The sequence below is a fragment of the Juglans regia genome, chromosome 2 (assembly GCF_001411555.2).
Source record: "Juglans regia cultivar Chandler chromosome 2, Walnut 2.0, whole genome shotgun sequence".
Taxonomy (NCBI): Eukaryota; Viridiplantae; Streptophyta; class Magnoliopsida; order Fagales; family Juglandaceae; genus Juglans; species Juglans regia.
Genome location: NC_049902.1, coordinates 10,161,738 through 10,180,467, shown reverse-complemented (window position 1 = coordinate 10,180,467; position 18,730 = coordinate 10,161,738). Strand labels below are relative to the sequence as shown.

Genomic DNA, 18,730 nt, shown 5'->3' with positions numbered 1-18,730 from the left:
TCTTCAACGCAAAAATCAATGAGTTCCACTACATTAACATGGTAAATCCTTCCAATGGTTGCAACTTCAATAATTAATTCATGGCCATTAGCTTTGGATTTACCTAACATCTTTATTGTCATGTGTCAACCACTTTGAATTGTTCCTTTAAAAATGGTTCCATAGCCTCTTTCACTTTTTTTTCTAAGCAAGAAAATATTTCATTAAGAAATGGAAAGCTAGATACGTGAGGAGGGAGTGGGGTTCTCCAACAAACACCCCATTACAACAACTACAACTCTAAGGTGAAAAATAAGTCGGGTTTTGGGACCAAAAACTTGGTTCCCACCCATACCTTGCAAAAGAGGACGTTGTAAATGACGATTTTTTATAGTTCGCACAATTGTGCAAACTATGATGGCATCACTAGAGGTGGTGGATGCTAAAGGTGCACTATAGTTTATTGTCCTGAGGTGTTTCCTAAAAATATCTCTATTCCCTTTCTCAAGATCATCATCAATTAATAAAAATGGAAACATAGTAGGGAGACTGGCATCGAATGAGCTGGACTGAGTTTCTTCACGCTCTGCAATGGTGGCGTGTGGGGACTATGTGCTGGTGATTGTGAGATGGGGTGGGTCAATCTAGAAGATCTTCAGATGGCAAATCTACGGGTGTGGTGCGTGTAATCGCCGGACGCATGTTTTCACAGCGATGCGTGGCGGCCACACACAGAACAAGCCGAGCATGAGACTCACGCACGGGGATTTTCAAAATGGTTTTACTTTGTCCCGATAGATCGACGGATGGGGATGTGCGTGGTGGGGCACGTGGGGGCCATCAGTCGTTGAAGTGCGGTGATCTGACCAAAATTGAGTTGGTGGAAAGGAGGCACTAAAAAACACAAGTTGCAAATTTTATACACAAACAGGATTTGAAAAATGAACAGAGAGGACTCTTCGATGGAAACACTAATCGGTGAGGATGATAACCTTTTTAGAGAGAAGAGAGTTTGTCTTTCTAGAAGTGAAAAGCATATAACGATTTCCCCTCCTTTTCCTAGTTTATCTTTTAAGACTTTTGGTCATCTTTGTGCACTGTCACAGTCCAGCTTACAAGACTAAGCCCAGCTTATAGTAGGGTCCATTGGCCACTATATGGTTATTTCATGAAATCCATTTTATAGCTTGTCTTTTGCTGTTTAATTGGACTTGTAGTGTACCTAGTAATGGGCCTAGTTTAGAGTAATCTTCATTTCAGATGTTAATTTGGGCTCATATGTGGGACAACTTGCTGAGACCTCATACTATACGTATACATACTGAGCTAGGGGCACAACGAATTTGTTATGGAATCTGCGAGAAATTTGTTTAATTTTCGTGCAGGTCTGGGTTCCTCAAATACCCACTGTAGTTATAGCCTATGATGAAGATATGAAAGTTTTATTTCCATTACCATTCCTGTTGATTGTCCTTTTGATTTACAATACTCGGTTACAACCCATTTCTGAAGAAGAAGAATCGTAACAAATGGTATCTAGAGCCGACTATCCATGGAAGATGGAACACGTTTCTAGCAGCAACAAGAAATTTTACAGCGGCAGGTAGACTCTCGTGAGAAGAGTCTTCAAGATATGAAGAAACACTTGAACCACTTGACAGAGATGCTGCTAAAGTTGATGGCAAATCAGAGGGTTGCACTGTGATAGTGAGGAGTGGCAATCAGGGGTGATGGGAGGAAATGGTGGTAGTGTCCACGGAAGCTTATTCCAAAGAAATTCCTCTTCCCTCACTCCTCTTAAATCTCTCACCCTCACCACAAAAAACCAGTCAGACTATATTACAACCTGCAAATCTCTCTCTCTCTCTCTCTCTCTCTCTCTCATTTCTCTACGTCTTCCCTTAGAGAAAACCTTCGAAACACAGAGTCGTCCCTTAGTATCTCTGTCTCTTCCCACACCTCACTCATGGTCAAATCTACAAGGCTATAAGGATGGTTGTCGACAGAGGAAGGAAGAGAACAAGAAGGGAATGAAGGAGCTAAATCTGGGAAAGACCTCCCAGTGAAGCAAGTGAAGTTGCCTAGGCAACTCCAGAATACGCTGGTATCATTTTCTGGGTTGTGGATTTTTATCCTGGCATTGGCACCCCCCTTTCAAACCCGTAGAGCATGGAACGGCATACGAGTCATGGGAGCCACCATCGCCGCTCACTAACCCAACGCTGGCCATCCCCTCACTTTCGACGGGCAGATCTGGTTTTACACCACGACCGAGCATCTTGGAAGTTCTAGGGTGGAAGCTTCTTCTCATTCTCTGCTCAAAGCCGATACAGAGCTCCCTCTCCCTCTCTTGGCTCAACTGAAGCTCAGTATTGCGTTGGAAGACGAAGGGTGGTTATTGGAGTGCTTTTGGCTATTTTAGCACTACTTTGTATTGGGTACCATAGGAAGCGCTCCCAAATAGGGAATAACAGTTCTCGTAGGGCAGCGACGATCCCTACTCGTACGAAGGGTACTGATGCTTGCACCATATTAAATGACTCGACCGTTGGTCCGGACTCACCTTTAAAGTCTGCACGTAACGGCATGTCCCTTTGGTTAACAGATTTGGGAAGAGTAATGTGGTCTCTGCATCTGGAATACTCGAGTATTCTTATAGGGATCTGCAGAAAGCAACCCATAATTTTACAACTTTGAGAGGACAAGGTGCATTTGGTCCTGTTTACAGGGCTCAGATGTCCACTGGCGAGATTGTTGCTGTTAAGGTTCTTGCAATTGATTCCAAGCAAGGAGAAAAGGAGTTCAAGACTTCAAGACAGAGATGGAACCAATGCGCAACCTATTTGCAGCTCTTATTCCTTCAAATATTGAAATGCTCATACATATATATTTCCTAGGGAACTAGCGGATCCAAGTCCTAGCTAAAGCTTCTTACAAAGTTAGTAGGGCTATTTTTGGATGGTACGGGTTTAGTCTACAAAATTGGAGAAAATCGTTTGATAGAGGAACAACGACTCTTGTGGCCTTTGGATAGAGAAAGGGAAAAGAAATTTTGGAAAATCAATCGATAGAGAAACAAAGCTTGTGGCCTTTTGATAGAGGAAGGACAAAAATAATGAATGATGGCAGAAATCCCTACCACCTTGAATAAAGATGAGTTCAGGGACTTCTTTACACAATTTGGAGAGGTCAAGGAATACCAAATCATGCGGGACCATTCTACTAATCAATCTCGTGGCTTTGGATTTATTGCCTTTGACGTAGACCAAACTGTTGATGGTCTCTTGTCTAGTCATGCCTATTATGCCAAACAAATTTATACTCATGTTGTGAAGTTGGGAATTCTTGGGAATTCCATTGTTTGAAATGGCCTTCTTGCAATTTATACGGACGGTATGGCACCTCAGTTGTTTGATGAAATGCTTGAGAAAGTTGAAGAAATAGGATTGAAGCTTGATTGGGATGGACTTGTTGTTATTGGTGATGATGACTCTTAACACTAATACTTACCTCCTTGCTGAGAATTTCAGGGGTAACAATCTAAAAGCTCAGCTCCTTCTAGTTTAATTCATTGGCCTTTTGATAGAGGAAAAGAACTAGATTATTGGAGGGATGGTCTTGTGTTACTGTCTTTTGAGTCAACTTGTTATTTGAATGATGAAGATATAGACTGTGAAAAAGAAAAAGGGGACTCAGTGGTTGATACCATTCAGACAGGTGAAGGATTGCACTCTCTTGAGGTAGATGAGAATGTGGAGAAGCAATCCTTGTTCAAAGGTGTGTTTAGGTGCAGGAGAGTTTTTGAGATGGAGGGGACAAAAAATACTGAAGTGGAAATAAGTAGTATTGAAATGCACTACCTCTATTTTATGCCGTGTGATCCAAAACTCAAGGGCACAATAGTCAAAGGAATGACTGTGTGGAGAAAACCAGATGATTATTTACCTGGGAAGATGGCTCTTTTGTTGACATTCTATGGTTTTGTGTCTTTAGCTTACCTTGCACTTGGCCTAACCTGGTTTCTAAAGGTTTGTTCAGTTATGGAAGGATGTCACACAGTTGCACTACCACATTACAACGGTAATTGCTCTTGGAATGTGGGAAATGGTTGTCTACTTCGAATATGCCAACTTCAATTCAATTGGAAGCCGACCAATGATCATTACTTTGTGGACTATAATTTTCAGATATGTCAAGAAAACTGGGTCTCGTCTTCTTCTTTCGGTGGTTTCAATGGGCCCTAGGCACTGCCAAACCCACGAAGCTCCGTCGGCGATGAGCATTCTTAGCTAACTCTCCTCCACCCATTCTTATCCTTCTGCGAGTTAGAGCAATCCCAAGGAATAGGATCATTGCCATGAATTACAACACTTTCTATTTTTTGCCATTTCAAGCTCTTTTTTATTAATGAAAGCCCAATAAACAGACTGAAGCAAAGCACAGTAACAAAAAATATTTGTTCGTTCAAGGAGAAGATGAGAAGATGACCCTGTAGAGAGCTTTCTAGAGGTCCTCTATGACCTTGGTAGAGGCTTCTTGGGAGTCGAGCCCTTGGGACTCATAGTGGGATACGAGTTCTTGTTGGACAGGCAGCTTTCTCTTATGGTTGGCTGCGTCTTTGCCTTGTGGGGGTGAGGAGGAGGAGGAGCTTTGAGAGAAGGCCATTGGTGTCGGTGGTTATTCCATTTAGTGATAAAAACGAAGCCAAGGAAAAACAATTGAAGGAGAGAGGGGTTGGGTTGCCATTTCACAAAAGAGATGAGGGAGCTTTTTTTCACAACATTATCAACCGTAGGTAGACACATTAGATATGAAATAAAAGAACTTAAATGGCAAACATTTATTGGAAGGTTGTTATTAGAGGGATAGCAGACGGATAGGTGGAAAGATATTCTCAACCGGAAAAGCTTTGCGATATCAACTAAGGAGATGTTTAGATTCAAAACTCACCTCAACTCATCTCATCTCATCATTACAACTTTCTCAAATTCCCACTCAAAATATAATAAACAATTCAAATTTTCAAATTTCAAAACAACTTTCCAAATTTCCACACCAAATATAATAAATAATTCAACTTTTATTCTATTATTTACAAACCATCTCAACCTATCTCAACTCATTTCTGAATCTAAACCTTCCTTCAAACAAATCAATTTGTAGACTTCCTCAGCTGTTCTCCTTATCTTCCATTATATTACTGTAGGTCGTACGACCTGAGTCCGACGACATGCCTGACTTCCAGGCCGACAGATCATGATCTTCTACCTACCTCTTGGCATCTGCCTTCTCTTGCAGCACCAGTGCAAGTTCGAGATTTTCCATCACATCTACCATCGTAGGCCATTGAATCCCCTGATATTGCACGCAAGTCATCGCAATGTCCACATATACCTTGAAGCATTCCGGAGCTATCTTCCCCTTCAGATAGGGATCTATGATTTTGCCGATGCTCCCCTTCTTGTTGCATTTTCGGGCCAATTTGGCCAAAAGCCATTGCTCCTTATCCAGTTTGGGATTCAGAGGTTTTCGGGCACATAATACTTCCAAGAGCACCACGCCGAAAGAGTACACATCGGATTTTTCAGTCAGGTGTCGGCGTCTTGCGTAATCCGGATCCAAATATCCAACCATACCCTTTACCACCGTACTAACCCCAATGTTATCCAGATCCAAAGGCACCCTCTTACCACTCAAGACGTTGTAACTAGCCGCAGTGCTACTTGGAATCTGTTCGGACAATCCAATATCCAAAGGCCCACTGCCACTGGTAACCTCATCGTCCACTACGAGGTTTCTAAACTTAATGTCATAATTCAAAACCTGTTTGGACAATCTGAAATCTGAAACCTTGGCTACCCATTTATCGTCCAAAAGAATATTAGTCGTCTTCACGTCACGGTGGATAACTGGGTGCTTCAAGCCCGTGTGTAGGTAGTGTAAGCCACGCGCCGCTCCAATGCAAATCTGGAGCCTCTGTTTCAACAAAAGGGAGCCTTGTCGGTGTCGTAAAGGTGTTCGCGAAGCGTGTTGTTGGCAATGAAATCATAGACGAGGATCATCTCGCCCTCATCGTTGCAGTATCCGATTAATGGAACGAGGTGGACATGGCGAATCTGATAGACCAATAGAGTCTCCGTATTGAACTCATGTCGACCTTGCATTGAACTCGGGCTCAAGTGTTTTATTGCCACGAGTTATGCTACACGTAAGTCTCACACTCTGCACACCATTTAAAAAATATGTGATTTTACTCTTTTATTCTCATATTTCATATTTCATAAAACATGAAGGTAAAAGAATAAATTCACATACTTTTAAGTGGTGTGCAGGAGTGTGAGGCTTATGTATATAATTTTTCTTATCGCCATAGGCCGGGAATTACCCTCGTCAATGAAACCCATATATACATGGCCAAAGCCACCCTCACCGACAATTAATTCTTCATTGAAGTTGTTAGTTGCTGTTTTGATTTCGTCCAGAGAAAAGTGGCGGCATAGTTCTCCGGGCAGGGATGAGGCTCTTGTCTTTCCTGACTTCTCTTCGTTAGGGCATGAAAAACCCAAGCGCTTCCTTAGTTTCGCAAGAGCGCTAGCCATCAAAACACCAGAAAAAGCTCGCCCAAGAAGCCCACACTCCGGGCAGAAATGAAAATTGTTTTCTTTATCTTGGGCCTTGCTCACAACTCACAGGATCATGGAAATGCACCTCGTGAGGTAAAGGTCACCGACATGTGACCGCAACAAATTTAAAAGATATATTTTTACATTATTATATGTATAGTACTATAGATATAAACGGATTATTAAAAATTAAATTTATAAAATAAAGTAATTTCATATAATTTATTAGACTTATTTTCTAATAAAAATAATTTGAGAATATAACGTATCACATTATAAATTTAATTTTATATAATTAATATGAGGCAAAAGTACTTCTCTTATTCTGTCAAGCAACCAAGCTCACGTTTGAAGCTAAGTTATAATTTAAGGGCCAGTTATAAACTTAAAATTTAAATCCGCCTTTAGATTTGATGGTTGAGATCACTCTCAATCGCTTTTCTATTCTGCAACTTTTTGTAAAATAAAGAATAATATGTTAAAAACATTTCAAAACATGATAAAAGGATAGAAAGTTAAAAAGATAGGACTAATGATTTTTTTTTTCCATCTTTATCTTCTTCTTTTTTTTAACATTTTATTGGGCTATTGATGTCATTTTGGCAATTAATGTATGAGAAATATTAAGAGATTTGAGAATATTACAAATTTAATGGGAGTTAGAAAAGTATTTAAAATGAATAAGGAAAGAATATTTAAAGAACTAGAAAAATAATATATAAATTAATATATAGTTTATTGTAAAATTGGTTAGCTAAAATAAAAAAGAGTTGGTTTTTGTGATGTATTTTAAAGAATAAAATACAAACACCATCGAGATTGCTATAAGATGGAACAAAAACACGATCTTGGTAATTAAATTTTAGGAGAGGCTCATGTATGAAGTAAGAGACATGACAATTTTTTTTTTCCTAGATGATATAAGATTATATGAGTTAAGATAAAAATTGAAAGTTAAATAAAATATTATTGGAATATATTTTTTTAATATTATTTTTATTTTAAGATTTTAAAAAAATTGAATTGTTTATTTTATTTTGTATAAAAATTTAAAAACTTATAATGATTAGATAAAAAATAAAAATAAAAAATTTTATGAAAGTGAACGAGATTTTAAGCTTTCATTTTTTTTATCCTAATGGAAATTATTACACTTTCTTGGGGTAGAACGCATCAACCCACATCTCACCAATCCCACTATTAGTATAAAGTGAAAACATATAAGTTAAACTTCAAGTTAATTGATGGGCAATATGGTGACGATTTTATTAATTTGATGATAATGTTGGAAAAAAAATATTCTATGTTATTTATAAATTCCATTTTTATTGTTCTTTTTTTCAAAATTTATGTTTGATTAGTTTTAATACTTTTGGATTTTTTTTTTCTTTCTAAATTCTGTTTTCTTCTTTAGAGTTTTTATTTTGGAAAATGCTATACTTATCATTGGGGGCTTTCGTTGGTTTTTTTTTTTTTTTTACTTCATAATTAAATAAGTATTTTTTTAATAATCTTGTAAATTTTTAAAAAATAATATTAAAAAATAATGTCAAAAAATAAATAAAAAATAAATAATATATTAGCGGGAGCTCCCAGCGGTGGGCGTAGAACCACCCTTTTATATTTTGCACATTTAAATTTTTTTAAAATACTATTTTAATTTGTGTTTACTTTCTTCTTGGAGCGATAAAAAATGCATACAGAGAGGATGACCATAGAGGGTGGCCCCCACTTGGCCATGCGGGGCCATCAATAATAAAGAATCGAAATGACTGTAAAAATAAAAGAACCTTTATTAAAAGCAAAGATTACTTTTTAGTTTTCTTAAAACATTGTACGCTTTTGAAGGAATTGCTCATCATTATTCATTAAAAAAATGTATCAAAATAAAGCTATGTATGTTTTCTTTTGATAAACCAATGTATGCTTTTGGGTGAGGGCCGAGACCACGCCTTGGTTATGGCTCTCTAAGGTCCCATATGATGGTCTGATAGTTGATAGTTAACGAAATATATAGGTAGTATTCACTTACTAGATGGGTGAACATCTGCTGATCATATATATATAGAGTCTAGAGGGCTCTTTCCATGCCTTATAACAACCTAATCTCTTATTTAAAATTAGGCTCGTGTTTTGCTATTTAAATTTCTCTTCTTATTTGATCTTATCTGACACTTGATGATGGTATTTAAAACGACTTGTTGTTATGGCACCTGTTGGGTCCCTTATCTGTGGGCGACATAGAGACTCAGGGAATAGTGGTGAACGGCCCTTATTCTGTTTGGGGCTCTATGGGAGTTACCTCTCTAGGGCCTGGGGGCCGATGGACCGTATAGTGGGGCTCGTTGTATAGGAGAGGGAATTCTAACTGAAATTACCCAAGTATCCCTATAACGCAGCAGAAATATCTACCAATTCACTCAACAAATTGGTTAGTTGTCAAGCATGTAATTAATTTAATAAACAATCAAATACATAAAATAAACGAAGTGTGTAACACCAAGATTGATATCGAAGGGAAACCCTTTAAAAAACTTTTTAAAGATAAAACCCTACAGAGCAGCCAAACCCAGAAAAGTCAATTTTATTATTTGAAAATCAATTACAAATAAAGCTCAATTACAAAATCTTTTTCAATTGACACTCTTACTTGACCAGACAAATAACCCATTTGTCTTCTACCATAGTAACAGCTAGAACCTCTGACGATCTTCAAACATTGGCTTTTCTCCTGGAATTCCAATGGCTGAAACTTGACCAAATAATTCTCCAACATGGAGTATGCACGCACTCAAAAAAGAGAGATAAAACACGAGTCAAGTACCACTCTCTGAGAGAAATAGTATGAAAATTCTCTAATGAATTTTTTCATTAAATATATGAACTGGAAAGTGCTTTAGAAAATATGCAAATCTAAATCTCTAAAAATCTTAACTAGTAGAATCCTTAAATAAACTATCTGGAAAGAATTCCAATTTCAGTAGGATTCTGCTGACGGATAGAATCTGTCACGAAGACGTCTTCTGACGAATTGTTGACATGTCACGATAACTCTTTTCTACAGTAACTGATTTCTGTTCAGCTTTTGTTCTAAATAACTTCTTAATAGTTCGAAATTCTTTCTGCTTGATATCTTCTTTTTTAATCTTCTATCCAGATCACTTGACATCTCCTATCTTTTCAAACATTCAATCTTGGTCAAAAGTCTTTTGAACCTTTATCTATTTAACCACTTATCTTAGAATTCAAATATCATAGATAAAGATAAAGACAAACATTTATCTATTAATCTATTTATCTTTAAATTTAAATATTTATAGATAAAGATAAAGACAAATTACATTCATCCAATAATTCAAATAGGTCATAGTCATTTAATCCTAGCCAACAAACTTTTACATTAATACTAACCTTTCCAGTTATCCCGTGAAGTCTCATCTTGAGGGCGTGATGAGACTTCTACTCATTACGTTGTCTTGTTATTTGGGCCGCCATCATTTCGAGCTCTATGCGTCAAAAGAGGTGGGGTGTCGTTTCGTTTTCGCGCTTCTTCACCTTCCCCTTTTTGCATCTAACATGTTTTTGTCATTTTCATCCCATCGCTTTGAGTGGCATTGTCCTTTTTGAACTGGTATTCCTAGTGCATCTGCTCTTTTCTTGTTTCGATGCGCCCCCTCGCGGCTTTGTTTTCTTTCGTCCTCAATTGCTCATTTTTGCTTCTAAATTCTCTCTAGTGATGGCTTCCCATAAGTCTTCTCGTTCAAATGTTTATCGTTCAATTAGTTTAATAAGAATAAAATTAAACAAAAAATAATTTTAAAATATGTAAAGTGTGTGGTGTGAGATAATGAGTAACATCCCTCTAATGAAATAATTCTACTTAATAATGTAGTTCACTTTTCATTGTTTTGGTTTTAGCCTTCCCATAAAGCCCTTGCGTGCTTTTTGTAATTTCAAAAATACCCTCCAACCCTTTCCTTTAGCTTCCATAAAAGCCTTTTGGATAAGAGAATATCTTAAAATTGGTCCATCTGCTTCTTCTAAAATAATAGCCCTCCATTTAAAGACTCCCACGTAGCTCCTCCATCTGCACATTCACATGTTATCCCTCTTTATTTTCCTGAGTCCATTCCCTCTCTCTCTCTCTCGCACTTCAATCTCCTCGGTCTTTCTCCATGTTCCTTTCTCTCTCTCTCTTCGACTTCACTCTCTCTTTCTCACCGTCAACTTCCCTCTCAAGTCCAGATTTCTCAAAGTATTAACAAGAGGACTAATTTTACATGCAACATCGAAACGTGGGAAGAGAGGGATTGCATTTCAAAAGAGAGAGTGAAGAGAGATTGTAGAATAAGGTTTTTGGGTTTGGCAAATCTCTACAATTTCATTTTCCTCCTGTCTCTTTTGAGCTAAAGTTGCTAGAAGAGAAGAGGCGTACTAACATCATTAATGGAGTTAATGCATGCAGTACCATGGAGATTTCTTGAGAAAGTGGGTAAACACACTTACAATATCAACCAGAATATTGGAGCTCTGTTTGTGAAACTAAATCTAGAAGAAATGGCCAAACTCGAATCATTTGTTTCAGATGATGCTATTAATCAATGTCTTTCTTGTTTACCAAACCAGAGAGTAGACGAAAATGAAAAAGGGAGTTGGTGAGTTATTTTGGTGAAGAAATCTATTATAATGGCTTTATTATAAAGTTCTTACAATTGATGATGTGGCATGATTTTATTGTTGGCTGTTTATGTCCGCTCAAAGGCGAAACTCTTTGGATAAAACATTTTTGAGTAATCCCGTTTTTGCCCTTGCACATGAAAGAATGTGTTTTAAGCTTGTCTTATTTTACATGGGCTTTGTTATTGGACTGGGCTTACTTTGGACTTGGGCTGCATTTGAACTTATGTTTTGAGCTAAGTTTATAGTGAATGAATATTAATTAGATTTTTTTTAAAGATATTTTTTGAATATTAATTTAGATTTATATCTTATGCTAGGATTAAATTTTATGTTAAGCTTGGTTTTATATGTTTTAGAAAACTATTATAATATCTTAGCCAAAAAACCTTATTTTTTCCTACAGAAAATAATTAAGAAAATTAAATTGTGATTTATTGTTAATTTTATAGTTTGATTCAAATAGTAAATAGTATGTGTTTTTTCTCTTATTTAGGCCGCTAGCTGATCTGTGTGTTGTGGAAACAAAATGAGGTTTGTGATTTTGATATTTGAGTGGTTTTGATTTGAACAAGCCATTAAAATGGACCAAAGCAAGAACTTTGTTAATTTTGCACATTCGACCCTACATTCGCAACATATTAATTCTTGATGTTGTGTTCTTTGTCATCAATATCATCATTATCAAAACATCATTTGCCATCCAAATTTCAAAATTTAAATTAAGACAAATAAAAAAAAATACATACAAGAAGCAAATTTTATAGTATTTATAAAACGAATTTTAAATATTATTAAATGATTTATAAAAACTATGAGATTTCAATCCATAAGTTTTCAACAAACAGGTGAGGGATGTTTTTTTTTTTTTTTGGTTCTTCTACTCCCATTGAAAAAGAAACATTCATCATATGTTTTTGTGGTAAGCGACATTAGTTTCCGATGAATTGATTCTAATAATATTTTATTCAACTTTTAACTTTAATCTCAACTGATCTGTAAAAACAAACGAGACTGCTATAGCAATTCTCTTAAATTTATATGTCTCATCAGTCATTTTACACCTCGTCCTGACCAAAGGTGGTCTAATTACAAAAGTACCTCATTATTCCGCCATAAGGATCAATGTAGTTGCAGAATAGCATTAAAGCTGATGATGAGGTGACAAAAATCAACTTGTTTCATATGTTTCTTTTTAATTTGTTGCAACGATATTATCCCTTTTCAAGTATTAAAAGGACTTGTCATTAGCAGCTTAGTCCTATATATATATATATATATATATATATATATATATATATATATTGTCCAATATGCTCCCATATTTCTGTCTGGCTCCATTTCGTGCCATTTTATTCTCTCATTATCTCCTTTATTTATTGGATAAATGAGTATGAGATGCTGAGTGTTTTGAAAAATGAATAGTTTAAATAGAAAATGCGAGACTTTTCTTTCAGAGTATGGGACATTTAAACGTCAGATATTGCACGCTGTTGGCTGTGGATTTTAATAGCTCCAGTATTGTGAGATTGAGATAAATATGTTTTATATGCGAATGTTCTGTTCAAACTTTAATTACAGGCTCCACAATACATATATATACCAAAACCATTCATATCTGAATATCTAGGCCGCTAGCTGATCATTGTGAAGAATCAAAATCAAACTACGTAATAGTTATTGATAAGAGAAGGGTTTCAAATTGTGTTTGCGAGTCGTGTCGTATTAGATCATGAACATTCAACTATATAGATCAAATTGAAAACCATATGTTAATCTAAACTTTGCAATTGTTATTCAATGTAGTGTAGAACTTGGGCCTTTCTGTATAATTAGGATCTATAATTCAAACCAATAATAAAAATAACAAACTATCTCAAACTTGTAATGCAAATTGAAACTTTTCAGAGGATGGAGGAATACCCACTGTCGGTTTTAATTTCCAAATTTGTACGAGGGTTCTTCAGTCAATATTGGATATATAAGGTGCTCACTGCTCATGATTCAAAGAAATGACAGCAAAATAAGTGGGGAAAAGGGAGGCCCCTTTTGTCTTGGGAGCATTCAAAGAGGATATTCTTTAGGGCCTTCACCAAGAATATTTTCAGAAAGAAAGTACATTCCTTCTTAGATGCTCCCATTTCAGCGTCTTCCAACTCTCACTTTGCGCTATATATATAATATATATAGGGAAATATTTTGGACATAAAGAAATTATACAATAATAAATCTATAAACTGATGTGGTTTGATATGATACGTCAAATTGTAAAATCAATTTTTATTGTAAAGTAGATATAACGGATCTCATGAAACCACATCTGTTTGTGGGTTTATTTTGTGTATGTAGCAATTATCATATATATATATATATAAACTATTCTCATTAGCCACTATTCACCTCCCCACACCCTATGAAAAACATTCACACACCTTATGAAAAAGCTATATATATGTGGTGTGAGAGTGAATAGTGGCTTATGCATGTTAAAACGAAGAGAAGAGAAGAGGATTGTATTGAATCTGTTTATATTTCTGTGTATAGAGTTACAAATAAATAGACTTACAAGAGACAAGTACGGAAACATCTACATATGGTAAGTGAGCTAATTGGGCTAATTCCTAGAATAAAGGAAATTGCTGATTTTCTGGAGACTAAATATATAGGAGGAGAAATAGCTGTCAATACTTCCTCTCAAGTTGGCGCATATAAATTCGTAATACCCAACTTGCGTAAAAAATGATGAAAAAGTTACTGGCCTAAAGTCTTGGTGAAAATGTTGGCAACTTAGTCATGAGAGGAGGTATGAATGGCTTTAAGGAGACCAGATCGGATCTTATCACAAATAATGTGGCAATCAATCTCAATTTGTTTGGTATGCTCATGAAACAAGGGATAGTGTATGATGTAGAGAGCAGATTGATTATTACAATGTAAGGTGAATGGTTCAGGATGAGAGATGCTAAGATCGGCTAAAAACTGCTTAAGCCAAGTGAGCTCACAGGTGGTGACGGCCATAGCCCGATATTTAGTTTCAGCAGAAGAGCGAGCCACAATAGTCTATTTTTTTGTACGTCAAGAGATCGGATTGGTATCTAACTGAATGAAGTATCTTGTAGTGGAACGATGAGTGGTGGGACAACTAGCCCAATCAGAATCAGTATATGTTGTGACATGTAGACTATTAGAGGAAGGAAAGAAGATGCCTTGGCTGGGGCTACCTTTGATGTAACAGAGAACTCTAGTAGCCGCAGTCATGTGAGGAACCCGAGGAGCATGCATGAACTGACTGAAGATATTGAATGCATAAACAATGTCTGGTCTAGTGATGCTCAGATAAATAAGGCGGCCAACGAGATGACGGTAAAGGCAAGGATCAGGAAGTAGGTCACCGTCTTGATTATTGAGCTTCAAGTGTTGCTCCAGGGGAAAAGAAGCAGTCTGGGCACCAAGTTGTCCACTGTCAGAGAGGATGTCGAGAGCATATTTGCACTGATTAAGAAAGATGCCATTGGGAGACCGAGCAAGTTCGAGTCCAAGAAAGTACTTCAGAGAACCAAGATCCTTTATTTTGAAGTGAGTGGAGAGAACTTTTTTAAAGATCATGATCTGAGAAATGTCGTTACCTGCGACCAATATATCATCAAAATAAACAAGGACAAGAGTGAACAAAGAATGACCTGAGACTGATGAAAACCTACATTAAGAAGCACAATGGTTAGTTTAAAAAACTAATTTCGGGAGGCTTGTTTGAGGCCATAAAGAGATTTTTTGAGATGACAGACACAGGTCTCTCCTTTAGTAAAATATCCGAGTGGTGGGGTCATGTAAACTTCTTCATCAAGATCGCCGTGCAAGAAGACATTGTTGATGTCGAGTTGATGAATGAGCCAATGTTTGGTGGCAGCAATTGCTAACAAGCACCATACAGTGGTCATTTTTGCGACCAGAGCTAATGTCTCATTATAGTCAAGGCCTTCAACCTGTGTATAGCCCTTGGCAACTAGTCAACTTTTGTACGTCTCAATGGAACCATCGGCCTTGAGCTTGGTTTTAAAAACCTATTTGCAACCAATGTATTTCTTACCATGAGGAAGTGGCTCAAGAGTCCAAGTCGAATTGTTATCTAAGGCACGAATTTCAGATGATATGGCCTCACGCCAATGAGAGTGGCGAGTAGCCTCAAAATAACTTGAGGGATCGATACAAATGGTGAGAGCAGTTAAATAAGAGATATGAGAGGAAGAAAAACAGGAATATGAAAGAAAAGCAGATAAAGGGTGAGCATTACCTGAGGCAGGTGGAGCAAGTGAGGGTGTTGTGGGCTCCGTTTGTAAGATTGGACAGACATAGTCATGAAGATATGCAGGTCGAGTAATTGTGCGGCGAGGACGAGGAACAGGGGGGATGGAGGAGAAGTAGGTGTTGGAGGTGAAGAAGGTGATAGAGATAGGGTGGCAGGGGAGTAAGAGGATGAAGGAGAAAACACTATGGGTTCTAGAACAAGGAGAGAGATGAGAGAATGGGAGGGAGAGGAAGAATCAGGAATATCTTGGAAAGGAAATTGTTGCTCATGAAATGTGACATCACGGGAAAAGAAAATGGACTGAGTGTCAATATTGTAGAGCTTGTATGCTTTATGAGTACTGGGGTAGCCAAGAAATACACATTTGGTAGCACAAGGAGAAAATTTGTCACGATGATCACGAAGAGTTTGAGCATAACAAAAACACCTAAACACATGAAGGTGATCATAGTTGGGCGTTTTATCAAAAAGTGTTTCAAAAAGAGATTTATTTTTTAGAAGACGACTGAGAGTGCAATTGATGAGATATGTAGCAGTGAGAACACAATCACCCAAAAATTTTAAAGGTAGGTGTGCTTGAAATATGAGATTGCGAGCAACATTTAGAAGGTGCCGGTGTTTACGCCCTGCAACGCCATTTTATTGAGGAGTTTCAACACAGGTACATTCATGAATGATGTCGTGATCTCAAAGATAATTTTGAAATTGATGGAAGAGAAATTCTTGTCCATTATCAGTTCGAATGATTTTAATAGTGGTGTTAAATTGATTTTGGACAAGAGCAAAAAAATGCGTTAAATGAGTATAAGTTTCGGATTTAAAATGCATGAGATATATCCAAGTAGTGCGAGAAAAATCATCAACAATTGTGAGAATGTAATGAGCCCCGCACAGAGAATAAGTATGATAGCTACCCCAAATATCACAAAAAACACGACTAAAAGGAGAAACAATTTTATTAGTAGAAAGAGAAAAGACAATATGGTGTGCTTAGAACGAGTACAAATGTTACAATCAGAAATAATACAAGGAGAATTAAAAAGACAAGGAATAGTAAAACTAAAAGGATGACCTAGACGTTGATGCCATAAAGTCTTATTAACGGTGGGTTGTGCAGCGAATGCAAGAGGAGGATTAGGTCGGTACACATAAAGTCTATTGCAAAGATCACCCACTCCAATCGGTCTCATCAATTGTGGGTCTTAAAATAGACAAGTGTTAGAAGAAAATAAGATGACACAAGAAGTTTGAAGGGTGAGTTGGGAAATAGATAAAAGATTAAAGGAGAAAGTGGGGACATAATAGACATTGGACAATGTAAAAAAAGGGGAGAGAATACAAGTCCCAATGCCTTCGACATGGACATCGTCTCCAGTGGGGAACCGAACACAGTGACTAGAGTGCTCAAATTGGTAAAGCAATCTCGCTGGTGACAAATGTGATGGCTTGCACCACTGTCCACCACCCAATGGTGGTCCCGATTAAAGAGAGGAGCAGAGAAGGGGGAGGGGGGAGAAAATATTACCAAAAAAATCAGCAGACGAAATCAAAGGAGAAGAAGTTGCTGGTACGAGTAAGGAGAGAAATTTCTAATAGAGCTTCAGTGAGAGACTAGGGACAGGACTCGACGCCAAGGTGGTGGTGGTAGGTTCGCAGTCGGTGGGGGTTGGTCAAGAATCGAAGGTCGCGGCTTGGAGCGTGGTTTCTGACCAGGTGGGTAACACACGACGGTCCATCATCGTTTGCGACTATGACCCTCCTTCTCACAGATCGTGCACTTAAAGACTGATTTTGGGCATCCAGAGGTGCGAATAGCTTCGGATGGGGTGGTGCGAAGGTGGAGCAACCGTTGCTGTTCTTTTTGGAAGAGAATAGAGAAGACCTTGTTGATGGAGGGGAGAGGATCCATGGCTAAGATCTGTGTGCAAAGCGGTGCGAAAGAGTCATTGAGGCCAAGAAGAAATTGGAAGACTCTATCATCTTCAGCTTGCTGTTGCATATCCTTGAGGTTGGTGCTACTTTGAAGATGTCCAAGTTCATCCCAAATTTGTTTAATTTGGTTATTATAGTCATAGACTGAGTTGGCGGTTTGTTCCAGGGAAGAGAGGGCTTGTTTGAGGTGATAGATTTTGTCGTTGTTGCCATGGCAGAAGTGAGAAGATAAGATGACCCATACAACACGAGGGTCGGAATGATACTTAAGAAAATTTACAATGGATGGTCAGATGGAGTTAAGGATCTAGGTAAGAACCATCTCTTTGGTTTGGTTCCATTGGGGGTAGTCGGGTGAAGTGGGATCAGGAGGGATGAGGGTGCCATCCACGAAGCTTAATTTATTTTTTGCATTTAGTGCCCGTGTCATGGCTTTTTGTCATTTGGGAAATTGTAACCAATAAGGAGACCATTGAAGAGGATGAGGCTTGGAGAATCTGATGGGTGAAGGAGATAGGGTGCGGAGAAGCGTGGGTTGGATTTGGTGGCCATATGGGTAGGGTTTAGGGATCGATTAGGCTAATACCATGTTAAAACTAAGAGAAGAGAAGATAATTGTATTGAATCTGTTTATATTTCTATGTATAGAGTTACAAATAAATAGACTTACAAGAGACAAGTATGGAAAGATATACATACGGTGAGCTAATTGGGCTAATTCCTAGAATAAAGGCAATTGTTGATTTTCTGGAGACTAAATATATGGGAAGAGAAATAGCTATCAATAATGCATAGCATCCCTCACACACACACACACACATACTAGTTATGGTGCAATATGCAAAACACGTTTTTCTAGTTGAGAAAAGAATATTGTGAGAATAGTATGTTTCAGCAATAAGTAAAGACTGTATGAAGATGCATAATAATTACATTCTATTTGTGAAAGGGAAAAATTAGGAGTGGTTTGGATTCAGAGATGATTTGTGAATAGTAGAATAAAAGTTAAATTTTTTATTATATTTTGTGTGGAAATTTGAAAAAGTTATTTTGAGATTTGAAAAAGGTGAATTGTTTATTATATTTTGTGTGGAAATTTAGAAAAATTGTAATGATGAGATGAAATGAGTTGAGTTGAGGTGGATTTTGAATGCAGTTTAGCAAAAGAAGCAACAAATAAGTACTAAGCAATAGGGGCAAAGACGTAATTTTT

The 18,730-nt window shown here is 37.3% G+C and overlaps 1 pseudogene; it reads left to right on the top strand.

The window, feature by feature from the left end:
• The first annotated feature begins 754 nt into the window (after nt 1-754).
• On the top strand, nt 755-2,876 carry LOC118347654 (annotated as a pseudogene).
• The last annotated feature ends 15,854 nt before the right edge of the window (nt 2,877-18,730 follow it).